We start from the raw sequence: 18878 nt of genomic DNA on the forward strand, positions 1-18878 counted from the left end.
CATTGCTGTCGCTCCTCGGTTTCATTCCTAAAAGTCCATTTGAATGCAACCTCTGCAAAGCTTGTTTTCGGCTGCCCAGGGGCAGAGCGATTAGTGCACGAACGTCTGGCCTCTGCTCTCACAGCTGAAGAGCCAGGAGGGAAAGCATGTGCTGGGCATCTTCAGCACACAGTCAGCTTTGCAACGGTGTCACCATCATTGCTGTCGCTGCTCGGTTTCATATCTAAAAGTCCATTTGAATGCAACCTCTGCAAAGCTTGTTCTCGGCTGCCCAGGGGCAGGGCGATTAGTGCACGAACGTCTGGCCTCTGCTCCCAGAGCCAAAGAGCCAGGAGGGAAAGCATGTTCTGGGCATCTTCAGCGCACAGTCAGCTTTGCAACGGTGTCACCATCATTGCTGTCGCTCCTCAATTTCCTAACTAAAAGTGCATTTGAATGCACCCTCTCCGGAGCTTGCTCTCGGCTGCCCAGCAGCACAGTGAGCATGGCACGAACGTTTGGTCTCTGCTCCCAGAGCCGAAGAGCCAGGAGGGAAAGCTGATGCTCAGAATAATCAGCACATACTCAGCTTTGCAACGGTGTCACCATCATTGCTGTAGCTCCTCGGTTTCATAACTAAAATTCCATTTGAATGTAACCTCTCCAAAGCTTTCTCTCGGCTGCCCAGGGGCACAGCGATTAGTGCACGAACGTCTGGCCTCTGCTCCCAGAGCCAAAGAGCCAGGAGGGAAAGCATGTGCTGGGCATCTTCAGCACACAGTCAGCTTTGCAACGGTGTCACCATCATTGCTGTCGCTCCTCGGTTTCATTCCTAAAAGTCCATTTGAATGCAACCTCTGCAAAGCTTGTTTTCGGCTGCCCAGGGGCAGAGCGATTAGTGCACGAACGTCTGGCCTCTGCTCTCACAGCCGAAGAGGCAGGAGGGAAAGCATGTGCTGGGCATCTTCAGCACACAGTCAGCTTTGCAACGGTGTCACCATCATTGCTGTCGCTGCTCGGTTTCATATCTAAAAGTCCATTTGAATGCAACCTCTGCAAAGCTTGTTCTCGGCTGCCCAGGGGCAGGGCGATTAGTGCACGAACGTCTGGCCTCTGCTCCCAGAGCCAAAGAGCCAGGAGGGAAAGCATGTTCTGGGCATCTTCAGCGCACAGTCATCTTTGCAACGGTGTCACCATCATTGCTGTCGCTCCTCAATTTCCTAACTAAAAGTGCATTTGAATGCACCCTCTCCGGAGCTTGCTCTCGGCTGCCCAGCAGCACAGTGAGCATGGCACGAACGTTTGGTCTCTGCTCCCAGAGCCGAAGAGCCAGGAGGGAAAGCTGATGCTCAGAATAATCAGCACACACTCAGCTTTGCAACGGTGTCACCATCATTGCTGTCGCTCCTCGGTTTCATAACTAAAATTCCATTTGAATGTAACCTCTCCAAAGCTTTCTCTCGGCTGCCCAGGGGCAGGGCGATTAGTGCACGAACGTCTGGCCTCTGCTCCCAGAGCCAAAGAGCCAGGAGAGAAAGCATGTGCTGGGCATCTTCAGCACACAGTCAACTTTGCAACGGTGTCACCATCATTGCTGTCGCTCCTCGGTTTCATTCCTAAAAGTCCATTTGAATGCAACCTCTGCAAAGCTTGTTTTCGGCTGCCCAGGGGCAGAGCGATTAGTGCACGAACGTCTGGCCTCTGCTCTCACAGCCGAAGAGGCAGGAGGGAAAGCATGTGCTGGGCATCTTCTGCACACAGTCAGCTTTGCAACGGTGTCACCATCATTGCTTTCGCTCCTCGGTTTCATATCTAAAAGTCCATTTGAATGTAACCTCTCCAAAGCTTTCTCTCGGCTGCCCAGGGGCACAGCGATTAGTGCACGAACGTCTGGCCTCTGCTCCCAGAGCCGAAGAGCCAGGAGAGAAAGCATGTGCTGGGCATCTTCAGCACACAGTCAGCTTTGCAACGGTGTCACCATCATTGCTGTCGCTCCTCAATTTCCTAACTAAAAGTGCATTTGAATGCACCCTCTCCGGAGCTTGCTCTCGGCTGCCCAGCAGCACAGTGAGCATGGCACGAACGTTTGGTCTCTGCTCCCAGAGCCGAAGAGCCAGGAGGGAAAGCTGATGCTCAGAATAATCAGCACACACTCAGCTTTGCAACGGTGTCACCATCATTGCTGTCGCTCCTCGGTTTCATAACTAAAATTCCATTTGAATGTAACCTCTCCAAAGCGTTCTCTCGGCTGCCCAGGGGCAGAGCGATTAGTGCACGAACGTCTGGCCTCTGCTCTCACAGCCGAAGAGGCAGGAGGGAAAGCATGTGCTGGGCATCTTCAGCACACAGTCAGCTTTGCAACGGTGTCACCATCATTGCTGTCGCTCCTCGGTTTCATTCCTAAAAGTCCATTTGAATGCAACCTCTGCAAAGCTTGTTTTCGGCTGCCCAGGGGCAGAGCGATTAGTGCACGAACGTCTGGCCTCTGCTCTCACAGCCGAAGAGGCAGGAGGGAAAGCATGTGCTGGGCATCTTCAGCACACAGTCAGCTTTGCAACGGTGTCACCATCATTGCTTTCGCTCCTCGGTTTCATATCTAAAAGTCCATTTGAATGCAACCTCTGCAAAGCTTGTTCTCGGCTGCCCAGGGGCAGGGCGATTAGTGCACGAACGTCTGGCCTCTGCTCCCAGAGCCGAAGAGCCAGGAGGGAAAGCATGTTCTGGGCATCTTCAGCGCACAGTCAGCTTTGCAACGGTGTCACCATCATTGCTGTCGCTCCTCAATTTCCTAACTAAAAGTGCATTTGAATGCACCCTCTCCGGAGCTTGCTCTCGGCTGCCCAGCAGCAGAGTGAGCATGGCACGAACGTTTGGTCTCTGCTCCCAGAGCCGAAGAGCCAGGAGGGAAAGCTGATGCTGAGAATAATCAGCACACACTCAGCTTTGCAACGGTGTCACCATCATTGCTGTCGCTCCTCGGTTTCATAACTAAAATTCCATTTGAATGTAACCTCTCCAAAGCTTTCTCTCGGCTGCCCAGGGGCACAGCGATTAGTGCACGAACGTCTGGCCTCTGCTCCCAGAGCCAAAGAGGCAGGAGGGAAAGCATGTGCTGGGCATCTTCAGCACACAGTCAGCTTTGCAACGGTGTCACCATCATTGCTGTCGCTCCTCGGTTTCATTCCTAAAAGTCCATTTGAATGCAACCTCTGCAAAGCTTGTTTTCGGCTGCCCAGGGGCAGAGCGATTAGTGCACGAACGTCTGGCCTCTGCTCTCACAGCCGAAGAGGCAGGAGGGAAAGCATGTGCTGGGCATCTTCAGCACACAGTCAGCTTTGCAACGGTGTCACCATCATTGCTGTCGCTCCTCGGTTTCATAACTAAAAGTCCATTTGAATGCAACCTCTGCAAAGCTTGTTCTCGGCTGCCCAGGGGCAGGGCGATTAGTGCACGAGCGTCTGGCCTCTGCTCCCAGAGCCGAAGAGCCAGGAGGGAAAGCATGTGCTGGGCATCTTCAGCGCACAGTCAGCTTTGCAACGGTGTCACCATCATTGCTGTCGCTCCTCAATTTCCTAACTAAAAGTGCATTTGAATGCACCCTCTCCGGAGCTTGCTCTCGGCTGCCCAGCAGCAGAGTGAGCATGGCACGAACGTTTGGTCTCTGCTCCCAGAGCCGAAGAGGCAGGAGGGAAAGCAGATGCTCAGAATAATCAGCACACACTCAGCTTTGCAACGGTGTCACCATCATTGCTGTCGCTCCTCGGTTTCATAACTAAAATTCCATTTGAATGTAACCTCTCCAAAGCTTTCTCTCGGCTGCCCAGGGGCACAGCGATTAGTGCACGAACGTCTGGCCTCTGCTCCCAGAGCCAAAGAGCCAGGAGGGAAAGCATGTGCTGGGCATCTTCAGCACACAGTCAGCTTTGCAACGGTGTCACCATCATTGCTGTCGCTCCTCGGTTTCATTCCTAAAAGTCCATTTGAATGCAACCTCTGCAAAGCTTGTTTTCGGCTGCCCAGGGGCAGAGCGATTAGTGCACGAACGTCTGGCCTCTGCTCTCACAGCCGAAGAGGCAGGAGGGAAAGCATGTGCTGGGCATCTTCAGCACACAGTCAGCTTTGCAACGGTGTCACCATCATTGCTGTCGCTCCTCGGTTTCATAACTAAAAGTCCATTTGAATGTAACCTCTCCAAAGCTTTCTCTCGGCTGCCCAGGGGCACAGCGATTAGTGCACGAACGTCTGGCCTCTGCTCCCAGACCCAAAGAGCCAGGAGAGAAAGCATGTGCTGGGCATCTTCAGCACACAGTCAACTTTGCAACGGTGTCACCATCATTGCTGTCGCTCCTCGGTTTCATTCCTAAAAGTCCATTTGAATGCAACCTCTGCAAAGCTTGTTTTAGGCTGCCCAGGGGCAGAGCGATTAGTGCACGAACGTCTGGCCTCTGCTCTCACAGCTGAAGAGGCAGGAGGGAAAGCATGTGCTGGGCATCTTCAGCACACAGTCAGCTTTGCAACGGTGTCACCATCATTGCTGTCGCTGCTCGGTTTCATATCTAAAAGTCCATTTGAATGCAACCTCTGCAAAGCTTGTTCTCGGCTGCCCAGGGGCAGGGCGATTAGTGCACGAACGTCTGGCCTCTGCTCCCAGAGCCAAAGAGCCAGGAGGGAAAGCATGTTCTGGGCATCTTCAGCGCACAGTCAGCTTTGCAACGGTGTCACCATCATTGCTGTCGCTCCTCAATTTCCTAACTAAAAGTGCATTTGAATGCACCCTCTCCGGAGCTTGCTCTCGGCTGCCCAGCAGCACAGTGAGCATGGCACGAACGTTTGGTCTCTGCTCCCAGAGCCGAAGAGCCAGGAGGGAAAGCTGATGCTCAGAATAATCAGCACACACTCAGCTTTGCAACGGTGTCACCATCATTGCTGTCGCTCCTCGGTTTCATAACTAAAATTCCATTTGAATGTAACCTCTCCAAAGCTTTCTCTCGGCTGCCCAGGGGCACAGCGATTAGTGCACGAACGTCTGGCCTCTGCTCCCAGAGCCAAAGAGCCAGGAGGGAAAGCATGTGCTGGGCATCTTCAGCACACAGTCAGCTTTGCAACGGTGTCACCATCATTGCTGTCGCTCCTCGGTTTCATTCCTAAAAGTCCATTTGAATGCAACCTCTGCAAAGCTTGTTTTCGGCTGCCCAGGGGCAGAGCGATTAGTGCACGAACGTCTGGCCTCTGCTCTCACAGCCGAAGAGGCAGGAGGGAAAGCATGTGCTGGGCATCTTCAGCACACAGTCAGCTTTGCAACGGTGTCACCATCATTGCTTTCGCTCCTCGGTTTCATATCTAAAAGTCCATTTGAATGCAACCTCTGCAAAGCTTGTTCTCGGCTGCCCAGGGGCAGGGCGATTAGTGCACGAACGTCTGGCCTCTGCTCCCAGAGCCGAAGAGCCAGGAGGGAAAGCATGTTCTGGGCATCTTCAGCGCACAGTCAGCTTTGCAACGGTGTCACCATCATTGCTGTCGCTCCTCAATTTCCTAACTAAAAGTGCATTTGAATGCACCCTCTCCGGAGCTTGCTCTCGGCTGCCCAGCAGCAGAGTGAGCATGGCACGAACGTTTGGTCTCTGCTCCCAGAGCCGAAGAGCCAGGAGGGAAAGCTGATGCTGAGAATAATCAGCACACACTCAGCTTTGCAACGGTGTCACCATCATTGCTGTCGCTCCTCGGTTTCATAACTAAAATTCCATTTGAATGTAACCTCTCCAAAGCTTTCTCTCGGCTGCCCAGGGGCACAGCGATTAGTGCACGAACGTCTGGCCTCTGCTCCCAGAGCCAAAGAGCCAGGAGGGAAAGCATGTGCTGGGCATCTTCAGCACACAGTCAGCTTTGCAACGGTGTCACCATCATTGCTGTCGCTCCTCGGTTTCATTCCTAAAAGTCCATTTGAATGCAACCTCTGCAAAGCTTGTTTTCGGCTGCCCAGGGGCAGAGCGATTAGTGCACGAACGTCTGGCCTCTGCTCTCACAGCCGAAGAGGCAGGAGGGAAAGCATGTGCTGGGCATCTTCAGCACACAGTCAGCTTTGCAACGGTGTCACCATCATTGCTGTCGCTCCTCGGTTTCATAACTAAAAGTCCATTTGAATGCAACCTCTGCAAAGCTTGTTCTCGGCTGCCCAGGGGCAGGGCGATTAGTGCACGAGCGTCTGGCCTCTGCTCCCAGAGCCGAAGAGCCAGGAGGGAAAGCATGTGCTGGGCATCTTCAGCGCACAGTCAGCTTTGCAACGGTGTCACCATCATTGCTGTCGCTCCTCAATTTCCTAACTAAAAGTGCATTTGAATGCACCCTCTCCGGAGCTTGCTCTCGGCTGCCCAGCAGCAGAGTGAGCATGGCACGAACGTTTGGTCTCTGCTCCCAGAGCCGAAGAGGCAGGAGGGAAAGCTGATGCTCAGAATAATCAGCACACACTCAGCTTTGCAACGGTGTCACCATCATTGCTGTCGCTCCTCGGTTTCATAACTAAAATTCCATTTGAATGTAACCTCTCCAAAGCTTTCTCTCGGCTGCCCAGGGGCACAGCGATTAGTGCACGAACGTCTGGCCTCTGCTCCCAGAGCCAAAGAGCCAGGAGGGAAAGCATGTGCTGGGCATCTTCAGCACACAGTCAGCTTTGCAACGGTGTCACCATCATTGCTGTCGCTCCTCGGTTTCATTCCTAAAAGTCCATTTGAATGCAACCTCTGCAAAGCTTGTTTTCGGCTGCCCAGGGGCAGAGCGATTAGTGCACGAACGTCTGGCCTCTGCTCTCACAGCCGAAGAGGCAGGAGGGAAAGCATGTGCTGGGCATCTTCAGCACACAGTCAGCTTTGCAACGGTGTCACCATCATTGCTGTCGCTCCTCGGTTTCATAACTAAAAGTCCATTTGAATGTAACCTCTCCAAAGCTTTCTCTCGGCTGCCCAGGGGCACAGCGATTAGTGCACGAACGTCTGGCCTCTGCTCCCAGACCCAAAGAGCCAGGAGAGAAAGCATGTGCTGGGCATCTTCAGCACACAGTCAACTTTGCAACGGTGTCACCATCATTGCTGTCGCTCCTCGGTTTCATTCCTAAAAGTCCATTTGAATGCAACCTCTGCAAAGCTTGTTTTAGGCTGCCCAGGGGCAGAGCGATTAGTGCACGAATGTCTGGCCTCTGCTCTCACAGCTGAAGAGGCAGGAGGGAAAGCATGTGCTGGGCATCTTCAGCACACAGTCAGCTTTGCAACGGTGTCACCATCATTGCTGTCGCTGCTCGGTTTCATATCTAAAAGTCCATTTGAATGCAACCTCTGCAAAGCTTGTTCTCGGCTGCCCAGGGGCAGGGCGATTAGTGCACGAACGTCTGGCCTCTGCTCCCAGAGCCAAAGAGCCAGGAGGGAAAGCATGTTCTGGGCATCTTCAGCGCACAGTCAGCTTTGCAACGGTGTCACCATCATTGCTGTCGCTCCTCAATTTCCTAACTAAAAGTGCATTTGAATGCACCCTCTCCGGAGCTTGCTCTCGGCTGCCCAGCAGCACAGTGAGCATGGCACGAACGTTTGGTCTCTGCTCCCAGAGCCGAAGAGGCAGGAGGGAAAGCTGATGCTCAGAATAATCAGCACACACTCAGCTTTGCAACGGTGTCACCATCATTGCTGTCGCTCCTCGGTTTCATAACTAAAATTCCATTTGAATGTAACCTCTCCAAAGCTTTCTCTCGGCTGCCCAGGGGCACAGCGATTAGTGCACGAACGTCTGGCCTCTGCTCCCAGAGCCAAAGAGCCAGGAGGGAAAGCATGTGCTGGGCATCTTCAGCACACAGTCAGCTTTGCAACGGTGTCACCATCATTGCTGTCACTCCTCGGTTTCATTCCTAAAAGTCCATTTGAATGCAACCTCTGCAAAGCTTGTTTTCGGCTGCCCAGGGGCAGAGCGATTAGTGCACGAACGTCTGGCCTCTGCTCTCACAGCCGAAGAGGCAGGAGGGAAAGCATGTGCTGGGCATCTTCAGCACACAGTCAGCTTTGCAACGGTGTCACCATCATTGCTGTCGCTCCTCGGTTTCATAACTAAAAGTCCATTTGAATGCAACCTCTGCAAAGCTTGTTCTCGGCTGCCCAGGGGCAGGGTGATTAGTGCACGAACGTCTGGCCTCTGCTCCCAGAGCCAAAGAGCCAGGAGGGAAAGCATGTTCTGGGCATCTTCAGCGCACAGTCAGCTTTGCAACGGTGTCACCATCATTGCTGTCGCTCCTCAATTTCCTAACTAAAAGTGCATTTGAATGCACCCTCTCCGGAGCTTGCTCTCGGCTGCTCAGCAGCACAGTGAGCATGGCACGAACGTTTGGTCTCTGCTCCCAGAGCCGAAGAGGCAGGAGGGAAAGCTGATGCTCAGAATAATCAGCACACACTCAGCTTTGCAACGGTGTCACCATCATTGCTGTCGCTCCTCGGTTTCATAACTAAAATTCCATTTGAATGTAACCTCTCCAAAGCTTTCTCTCGGCTGCCCAGGGGCACAGCGATTAGTGCACGAACGTCTGGCCTCTGCTCCCAGAGCCAAAGAGCCAGGAGGGAAAGCATGTGCTGGGCATCTTCAGCACACAGTCAGCTTTGCAACGGTGTCACCATCATTGCTGTCGCTCCTCGGTTTCATTCCTAAAAGTCCATTTGAATGCAACCTCTGCAAAGCTTGTTTTCGGCTGCCCAGGGGCAGAGCGATTAGTGCACGAACGTCTGGCCTCTGCTCTCACAGCCGAAGAGGCAGGAGGGAAAGCATGTGCTGGGCATCTTCAGCACACAGTCAGCTTTGCAACGGTGTCACCATCATTGCTGTCGCTCCTCGGTTTCATAACTAAAAGTCCATTTGAATGTAACCTCTCCAAAGCTTTCTCTCGGCTGCCCAGGGGCACAGCGATTAGTGCACGAACGTCTGGCCTCTGCTCCCAGACCCAAAGAGCCAGGAGAGAAAGCATGTGCTGGGCATCTTCAGCACACAGTCAACTTTGCAACGGTGTCACCATCATTGCTGTCGCTCCTCGGTTTCATTCCTAAAAGTCCATTTGAATGCAACCTCTGCAAAGCTTGTTTTAGGCTGCCCAGGGGCAGAGCGATTTGTGCACGAATGTCTGGCCTCTGCTCTCACAGCTGAAGAGGCAGGAGGGAAAGCATGTGCTGGGCATCTTCAGCACACAGTCAGCTTTGCAACGGTGTCACCATCATTGCTGTCGCTGCTCGGTTTCATATCTAAAAGTCCATTTGAATGCAACGTCTGCAAAGCTTGTTCTCGGCTGCCCAGGGGCAGGGCGATTAGTGCACGAACGTCTGGCCTCTGCTCCCAGAGCCAAAGAGCCAGGAGGGAAAGCATGTTCTGGGCATCTTCAGCGCACAGTCAGCTTTGCAACGGTGTCACCATCATTGCTGTCGCTCCTCAATTTCCTAACTAAAAGTGCATTTGAATGCACCCTCTCCGGAGCTTGCTCTCGGCTGCCCAGCAGCAGAGTGAGCATGGCACGAACGTTTGGTCTCTGCTCCCAGAGCCAAAGAGCCAGGAGGGAAAGCTGATGCTGAGAATAATCAGCACACACTCAGCTTTGCAACGGTGTCACCATCATTGCTGTCGCTCCTCGGTTTCATAACTAAAATTCCATTTGAATGTAACCTCTCCAAAGCTTTCTCTCGGCTGCCCAGGGGCACAGCGATTAGTGCACGAACGTCTGGCCTCTGCTCCCAGAGCCAAAGAGCCAGGAGGGAAAGCATGTGCTGGGCATCTTCAGCACACAGTCAGCTTTGCAACGGTGTCACCATCATTGCTGTCGCTCCTCGGTTTCATTCCTAAAAGTCCATTTGAATGCAACCTCTGCAAAGCTTGTTTTCGGCTGCCCAGGGGCAGAGCGATTAGTGCACGAACGTCTGGCCTCTGCTCTCACAGCCGAAGAGGCAGGAGGGAAAGCATGTGCTGGGCATCTTCAGCACACAGTCAGCTTTGCAACGGTGTCACCATCATTGCTGTCGCTCCTCGGTTTCATAACTAAAAGTCCATTTGAATGCAACCTCTGCAAAGCTTGTTCTCGGCTGCCCAGGGGCAGGGTGATTAGTGCACGAACTTCTGGCCTCTGCTCCCAGAGCCAAAGAGCCAGGAGGGAAAGCATGTTCTGGGCATCTTCAGCGCACAGTCAGCTTTGCAACGGTGTCACCATCATTGCTGTCGCTCCTCAATTTCCTAACTAAAAGTGCATTTGAATGCACCCTCTCCGGAGCTTGCTCTCGGCTGCCCAGCAGCAGAGTGAGCATGGCACGAACGTTTGGTCTCTGCTCCCAGAGCCGAAGAGCCAGGAGGGAAAGCTGACGCTCAGAATAATCAGCACACACTCAGCTTTGCAACGGTGTCACCATCATTGCTGTCGCTCCTCGGTTTCATATCTAAAAGTCCATTTGAATGTAACCTCTCCAAAGCTTTCTCTCGGCTGCCCAGGGGCACAGCGATTAGTGCACGAACGTCTGGCCTCTGCTCCCAGAGCCAAAGAGCCAGGAGGGAAAGCATGTGCTGGGCATCTTCAGCACACAGTCAGCTTTGCAACGGTGTCACCATCATTGCTGTCGCTCCTCGGTTTCATTCCTAAAAGTCCATTTGAATGCAACCTCTGCAAAGCTTGTTTTCGGCTGCCCAGGGGCAGAGCGATTAGTGCACGAACGTCTGGCCTCTGCTCTCACAGCCGAAGAGGCAGGAGGGAAAGCATGTGCTGGGCATCTTCAGCACACAGTCAGCTTTGCAACGGTGTCACCATCATTGCTGTCGCTCCTCAATTTCCTAACTAAAAGTGCATTTGAATGCACCCTCTCCGGAGCTTGCTCTCGGCTGCCCAGCAGCACAGTGAGCATGGTACGGACGTTTGGTCTCTGCTCCCAGAGCCGAAGAGCCAGGAGGGAAAGCTGATGCTCAGAATAATCAGCACACACTCAGCTTTGCAACGGTGTCACCATCATTGCTGTCGCTCCTCGGTTTCATAACTAAAATTCCATTTGAATGTAACCTCTCCAAAGCTTTCTCTCGGCTGCCCAGGGGCAGGGCGATTAGTGCACGAACGTCTGGCCTCTGCTCCCAGAGCCAAAGAGCCAGGAGGGAAAGCATGTGCTGGGCATCTTCAGCACACAGTCAGCTTTGCAACGGTGTCACCATCATTGCTGTCGCTCCTCGGTTTCATTCCTAAAAGTCCATTTGAATGCAACCTCTGCAAAGCTTGTTTTCGGCTGCCCAGGGGCATAGCGATTAGTGCACGAACGTCTGGCCTCTGCTCTCACAGCCGAAGAGGAAGGAGGGAAAGCATGTGCTGGGCATCTTCAGCACACAGTCAGCTTTGCAACGGTGTCATCATCATTGCTGTCGCTCCTCGGTTTCATATCTAAAAGTCCATTTGAATGCAACCTCTGCAAAGCTTGTTCTCGGCTGCCCATGGGCAGGGCGATTAGTGCACGAACGTCTGGCCTCCGTTCCCAGAGCCAAAGAGCCAGGAGGGAAAGCATGTGCTGGGCATCTTCAGCACACAGTCAGCTTTGCAACGGTGTCACCATCATTGCTGTCGCTCCTCGGTTTCATAACTAAAAGTCCATTTGAATGCAACCTCTGCAAAGCTTGTTCTCGGCTGCCCAGGGGCAGGGCGATTAGTGCACGAACGTCTGGCCTCTGCTCCCAGAGCCAAAGAGCCAGGAGGGAAAGCATGTTCTGGGCATCTTCAGCGCACAGTCAGCTTTGCAACGGTGTCACCATCATTGCTGTCGCTCCTCAATTTCCTAACTAAAAGTGCATTTGAATGCACCCTCTCCGGAGCTTGCTCTCGGCTGCCCAGCAGCAGAGTGAGCATGGCACGAACGTTTGGTCTCTGCTCCCAGAGCCGAAGAGCCAGGAGGGAAAGCTGATGCTCAGAATAATCAGCACACACTCAGCTTTGCAACGGTGTCACCATCATTGCTGTCGCTCCTCGGTTTCATAACTAAAATTCCATTTGAATGTAACCTCTCCAAAGCTTTCTCTCGGCTGCCCAGGGGCACAGCGATTAGTGCACGAACGTCTGGCCTCTGCTCCCAGAGCCAAAGAGCCAGGAGGGAAAGCATGTGCTGGGCATCTTCAGCACACAGTCAGCTTTGCAACGGTGTCACCATCATTGCTGTCGCTCCTCGGTTTCATTCCTAAAAGTCCATTTGAATGCAACCTCTGCAAAGCTTGTTTTCGGCTGCCCAGGGGCAGAGCGATTAGTGCACGAACGTCTGGCCTCTGCTCTCACAGCCGAAGAGGCAGGAGGGAAAGCATGTGCTGGGCATCTTCAGCACACAGTCAGCTTTGCAACGGTGTCACCATCATTGCTGTCGCTCCTCGGTTTCATAACTAAAAGTCCATTTGAATGCAACCTCTGCAAAGCTTGTTCTCGGCTGCCCAGGGGCAGGGCGATTAGTGCACGAACGTCTGGCCTCTGCTCCCAGAGCCAAAGAGCCAGGAGGGAAAGCATGTTCTGGGCATCTTCAGCGCACAGTCAGCTTTGCAACGGTGTCACCATCATTGCTGTCGCTCCTCAATTTCCTAACTAAAAGTGCATTTGAATGCACCCTCTCCGGAGCTTGCTCTCGGCTGCCCAGCAGCAGAGTGAGCATGGCACGAACGTTTGGTCTCTGCTCCCAGAGCCGAAGAGCCAGGAGGGAAAGCTGATGCTCAGAATAATCAGCACACACTCAGCTTTGCAACGGTGTCACCATCATTGCTGTCGCTCCTCGGTTTCATAACTAAAATTCCATTTGAATGTAACCTCTCCAAAGCTTTCTCTCGGCTGCCCAGGGGCAGGGCGATTAGTGCACGAACGTCTGGCCTCTGCTCCCAGAGCCAAAGAGCCAGGAGGGAAAGCATGTGCTGGGCATCTTCAGCACACAGTCAGCTTTGCAACGGTGTCACCATCATTGCTGTCGCTCCTCGGTTTCATTCCTAAAAGTCCATTTGAATGCAACCTCTGCAAAGCTTGTTTTCGGCTGCCCAGGGGCAGAGCGATTAGTACACGAACGTCTGGCCTCTGCTCTCACAGCCGAAGAGGCAGGAGGGAAAGCATGTGCTGGGCATCTTCAGCACACAGTCAGCTTTGCAACGGTGTCACCATCATTGCTGTCGCTCCTCGGTTTCATATCTAAAAGTCCATTTGAATGCAACCTCTGCAAAGCTTGTTCTCGGCTGCCCAGGGGCAGGGCGATTAGTGCACGAACGTCTGGCCTCTGTTCCCAGAGCCAAAGAGCCAGGAGGGAAAGCATGTGCTGGGCATCTTCAGCACACAGTCAGCTTTGCAACGGTGTCACCATCATTGCTGTCGCTCCTCGTTTTCATTCCTAAAAGTCCATTTGAATGCAACCTCTGCAAAGCTTGTTTTCGGCTGTCCAGGGACAGAGCGATTAGTGCACGAACGTCTGGCCTCTGCTCTCACAGCCGAAGAGGCAGGAGGGAAAGCATGTGCTGGGCATCTTCAGCACACAGTCAGCTTTGCAACGGTGTCACCATCATTGCTGTCGCTCCTCGGTTTCATAACTAAAAGTCCATTTGAATGCAACCTCTGCAAAGCTTGTTCTCGGCTGCCCAGGGGCAGGGCGATTAGTGCACGAATGTCTGGCCTCTGCTCCCAGAGCCAAAGAGCCAGGAGGGAAAGCATGTTCTGGGCATCTTCAGCGCACAGTCAGCTTTGCAACGGTGTCACCATCATTGCTGTCGCTCCTCAATTTCCTAACTAAAAGTGCATTTGAATGCACCCTCTCCGGAGCTTGCTCTCGGCTGCCCAGCAGCAGAGTGAGCATGGCACGAACGTTTGGTCTCTGCTCCCAGAGCCGAAGAGCCAGGAGGGAAAGCTGATGCTCAGAATAATCAGCACACACTCAGCTTTGCAACGGTGTCACCATCATTGCTGTCGCTCCTCGGTTTCATAACTAAAATTCCATTTGAATGTAACCTCTCCAAAGCTTTCTCTCGGCTGCCCAGGGGCACAGCGATTAGTGCACGAACGTCTGGCCTCTGCTCCCAGAGCCAAAGAGCCAGGAGGGAAAGCATGTGCTGGGCATCTTCAGCACACAGTCAGCTTTGCAACGGTGTCACCATCATTGCTGTCGCTCCTCGGTTTCATTCCTAAAAGTCCATTTGAATGCAACCTCTGCAAAGCTTGTTTTCGGCTGCCCAGGGGCAGAGCGATTAGTACACGAACGTCTGGCCTCTGCTCTCACAGCCGAAGAGGCAGGAGGGAAAGCATGTGCTGGGCATCTTCAGCACACAGTCAGCTTTGCAACGGTGTCACCATCATTGCTGTCGCTCCTCGGTTTCATATCTAAAAGTCCATTTGAATGCAACCTCTGCAAAGCTTGTTCTCGGCTCCCAGGGGCAGGGCGATTAGTGCACGAACGTCTGGCCTCTGTTCCCAGAGCCAAAGAGCCAGGAGGGAAAGCATGTGCTGGGCATCTTCAGCACACAGTCAGCTTTGCAACGGTGTCACCATCATTGCTGTCGCTCCTCGTTTTCATTCCTAAAAGTCCATTTGAATGCAACCTCTGCAAAGCTTGTTTTCGGCTGTCCAGGGACAGAGCGATTAGTGCACGAACGTCTGGCCTCTGCTCTCACAGCCAAAGAGGCAGGAGGGAAAGCATGTGCTGGGCATCTTCAGCACACAGTCAGCTTTGCAACGGTGTCACCATCATTGCTTTCGCTCCTCGGTTTCATATCTAAAAGTCCATTTGAATGCAACCTCTGCAAAGCTTGTTCTCGGCTGCCCAGGGGCAGGGCGATTAGTGCACGAACGTCTGGCCTCTGCTCCCAGAGCCGAAGAGCCAGGAGGGAAAGCATGTTCTGGGCATCTTCAGCGCACAGTCAGCTTTGCAACGGTGTCACCATCATTGCTGTCGCTCCTCAATTTCCTAACTAAAAGTGCATTTGAATGCACCCTCTCCGGAGCTTGCTCTCGGCTGCCCAGCAGCACAGTGAGCATGGCACGAACGTTTGGTCTCTGCTCCCAGAGCCGAAGAGCCAGGAGGGAAAGCTGATGCTCAGAATAATCAGCACACACTCAGCTTTGCAACGGTGTCACCATCATTGCTGTCGCTCCTCGGTTTCATAACTAAAATTCCATTTGAATGTAACCTCTCCAAAGCTTTCTCTCAGCTGCCCAGGGGCACAGCGATTAGTGCACGAACGTCTGGCCTCTGCTCCCAGAGCCAAAGAGCCAGGAGGGAAAGCATGTGCTGGGCATCTTCAGCACACAGTCAGCTTTGCAACAGTGTCACCATCATTGCTGTCGCTCCTAGGTTTCATATCTAAAAGTCCATTTGAATGCAACCTCTGCAAAGCTTGTTCTCGGCTGCCCAGGGGCAGGGCGATTAGTGCACGAACGTCTGGCCTCTGCTCCCAGAGCCAAAGAGCCAGGAGGGAAAGCATGGGCTGGGCATCTTCAGCACACAGTCAGCTTTGCAACGGTGTCACCATCATTGCTGTCGCTCCTCAATTTCCTAACTAAAAGTGCATTTGAATGCACCCTCTCCGGAGCTTGCTCTCGGCTGCCCAGCAGCACAGTGAGCATGGCACGAACGTTTGGTCTCTGCTCCCAGAGCCGAAGAGCCAGGAGGGAAAGCTGATGCTCAGAATAATCAGCACACACTCAGCTTTGCAACGGTGTCACCATCATTGCTGTCGCTCCTCGGTTTCATAACTAAAATTCCATTTGAATGTAACCTCTCCAAAGCTTTCTCTCGGCTGCCCAGGGGCACAGCGATTAGTGCACGAACGTCTGGCCTCTGCTCCCAGAGCCAAAGAGCCAGGAGGGAAAGCATGTGCTGGGCATCTTCAGTACACAGTCAGCTTTGCAACAGTGTCACCATCATTGCTGTCGCTCCTCGGTTTCATTCCTAAAAGTCCATTTGAATGCAACCTCTGCAAAGCTTGTTCTCGGCTGCCCAGGGGCAGGGCGATTAGTGCACGAACGTCTGGCCTCTGCTCCCAGAGCCAAAGAGCCAGGAGGGAAAGCATGTGCTGGGCATCTTCAGCACACAGTCAGCTTTGCAACGGTGTCACCATCATTGCTGTCGCTCCTCGGTTTCATTCCTAAAAGTCCATTTGAATGCAACCTCTGCAAACCTTGTTTTCGGCTGCCCAGGGGCAGAGCGATTAGTGCACGAACGTCTGGCCTCTGCTCTCACAGCCGAAGAGGCAGGAGGGAAAGCATGTGCTGGGCATCTTCAGCACACAGTCAGCTTTGCAACGGTGTCACCATCATTGCTGTCGCTCCTCGGTTTCATAACTAAAAGTCCATTTGAATGCAACCTCTGCAAAGCTTGTTCTCGGCTGCCCAGGGGCAGGGCGATTAGTGCACGAACGTCTGACCTCTGCTCCCAGAGCCAAAGAGCCAGGAGGGAAAGCATGTTCTGGGCATCTTCAGCGCACAGTCAGCTTTGCAACGGTGTCACCATCATTGCTGTCGCTCCTCAATTTCCTAACTAAAAGTGCATTTGAATGCACCCTCTCCGGAGCTTGCTCTCGGCTGCCCAGCAGCACAGTGAGCATGGCACGAACGTTTGGTCTCTGCTCCCAGAGCCGAAGAGCCAGGAGGGAAAGCTGATGCTCAGAATAATCAGCACACACTCAGCTTTGCAACGGTGTCACCATCATTGCTGTCGCTCCTCGGTTTCATAACTAAAATTCCATTTGAATGTAACCTCTCCAAAGCTTTCTCTCGGCTGCCCAGGGGCACAGCGATTAGTGCACGAACGTCTGGCCTCTGCTCCCAGAGCCAAAGAGCCAGGAGGGAAAGCATGTGCTGGGCATCTTCAGCAGACAGTCAGCTTTGCAACGGTGTCACCATCATTGCTGTCGCTCCTCGGTTTCATTCCTAAAAGTCCATTTGAATGCAACCTCTGCAAAGCTTGTTTTCGGCTGCCCAGGGGCAGAGCGATTAGTACACGAACGTCTGGCCTCTGCTCTCACAGCCGAAGAGGCAGGAGGGAAAGCATGTGCTGGGCATCTTCAGCACACAGTCAGCTTTGCAACGGTGTCACCATCATTGCTGTCGCTCCTCGGTTTCATTCCTAAAAGTCCATTTGAATGCAACCTCTGCAAAGCTTGTTCTCGGCTGCACAGGGGCAGGGCTATTAGTGCACGAACGTCTGGCCTCTGTTCCCAGAGCCAAAGAGCCAGGAGGGAAAGCATGTGCTGGGCATCTTCAGCACACAGTCAGCTTTGCAACGGTGTCACCATCATTGCTGTCGCTCCTCGGTTTCATTCCTAAAAGTCCATTTGAATGCAACCTCTGCAAAGCTTGTTTTCGGCTGCCCAGGGGCAGAGCGATTAGTGCACGAACGTCTGGCCTCTGCTCTCACAGCCGAAGAGGCAGGAGGGAAAGCTGATGCTGAGAATAATCAGCACACACTCAGCTTTGCAACGGTGTCACCATCATTGCTGTCGCTCCTCGGTTTCATATCTAAAAGTCCATTTGAATGCAACCTCTGCAAAGCTTGTTTTCTGCTGCCCAGGGGCAGAGCGATTAGTGCACGAACGTCTGGCCTCTGCTCCCAGAGCCAAAGAGCCAGGAGGGAAAGCATGTTCTGGGCATCTTCAGCGCACAGTCAGCTTTGCAACGGTGTCACCATCATTGCTGTCGCTCCTCAATTTCCTAACTAAAAGTGCATTTGAATGCACCCTCTCCGGAGCTTGCTCTCGGCTGCCCAGCAGCACAGTGAGCATGGCACGAACGTTTGGTCTCTGCTCCCAGAGCCGAAGAGCCAGGAGGGAAAGCTGATGCTCAGAATAATCAGCACACACTCAGCTTTGCAACGGTGTCACCATCATTGCTGTCGCTCCTCGGGTTTCATAACTAAAATTCCATTTGAATGTAACCTCTCCAAAGCTTTCTCTCGGCTGCCCAGGGGCAGAGCGATTAGTGCACGAACGTCTGGCCTCTGCTCTCACAGCCGAAGAGGCAGGAGGGAAAGCATGTGCTGGGCATCTTCAGCACACAGTCAGCTTTGCAACGGTGTCACCATCATTGCTGTCGCTCCTCGGTTTCATATCTAAAAGTCCATTTGAATGCAACCTCTGCAAAGCTTGTTCTCGGCTGCCCAGGGTCAGAGCGATTAGTGCACGAACGTCTGGCCTCTGCTCCCAGAGCCAAAGAGCCAGGAGGGAAAGCATGTTCTGGGCATCTTCAGCGCACAGTCAGCTTTGCAACGGTGTCACCATCATTGCTGTCGCTCCTCAATTTCCTAACTAGAAGTGCATTTGAATGCACCCTCTCCGGAGCTTGCTCTCGGCTGCCCAGCAGCACAGTGAGCATGGCACGAACGTTTGGTCTCTGCTCCCAGAGCCGAAGAGCCAGGAGGGAAAGCTGATGCTCACAATAATCAGCACACACTCAGCTTTGCAACGGTGTCACCATCATTGCTGTCGCTCCTCGGTTTCATAACTAAAATTCCATTTGAATGTAACCTCTCCAAAGCTTTCTCTCGGCTGCCCAGGGGCACAGCGATTAGTGCACGAACGTCTGGCCTCTGCTCCCAGAGCCAAAGAGCCAGGAGGGAAAGCATGTGCTGGGCATCTTCAGCACACAGTCAGCTTTGCAACGGTGTCACCATCATTGCTGTCGCTCCTCGGTTTCATTCCTAAAAGTCCATTTGAATGCAACCTCTGCAAACCTTGTTTTCGGCTGCCCAGGGGCAGAGCGATTAGTGCACGAACGTCTGGCCTCTGCTCTCACAGCTGAAGAAGCAGGAGGGAAAGCATGTGCTGGGCATCTTCAGCACACAGTCAGCTTTGCAACGGTGTCACCATCATTGCTGTCGCTGCTCGGTTTCATATCTAAAAGTCCATTTGAATGCAACCTCTGCAAAGCT

The sequence above is a fragment of the Pezoporus flaviventris genome, unplaced genomic scaffold, assembly GCF_033815535.1.
Source record: "Pezoporus flaviventris isolate CSIRO_AGI_PZ_B2104156 unplaced genomic scaffold, CSIRO_AGI_Pfla_v1 ptg000107l, whole genome shotgun sequence".
In the NCBI taxonomy this organism is placed as follows: domain Eukaryota; kingdom Metazoa; phylum Chordata; class Aves; order Psittaciformes; family Psittacidae; genus Pezoporus; species Pezoporus flaviventris.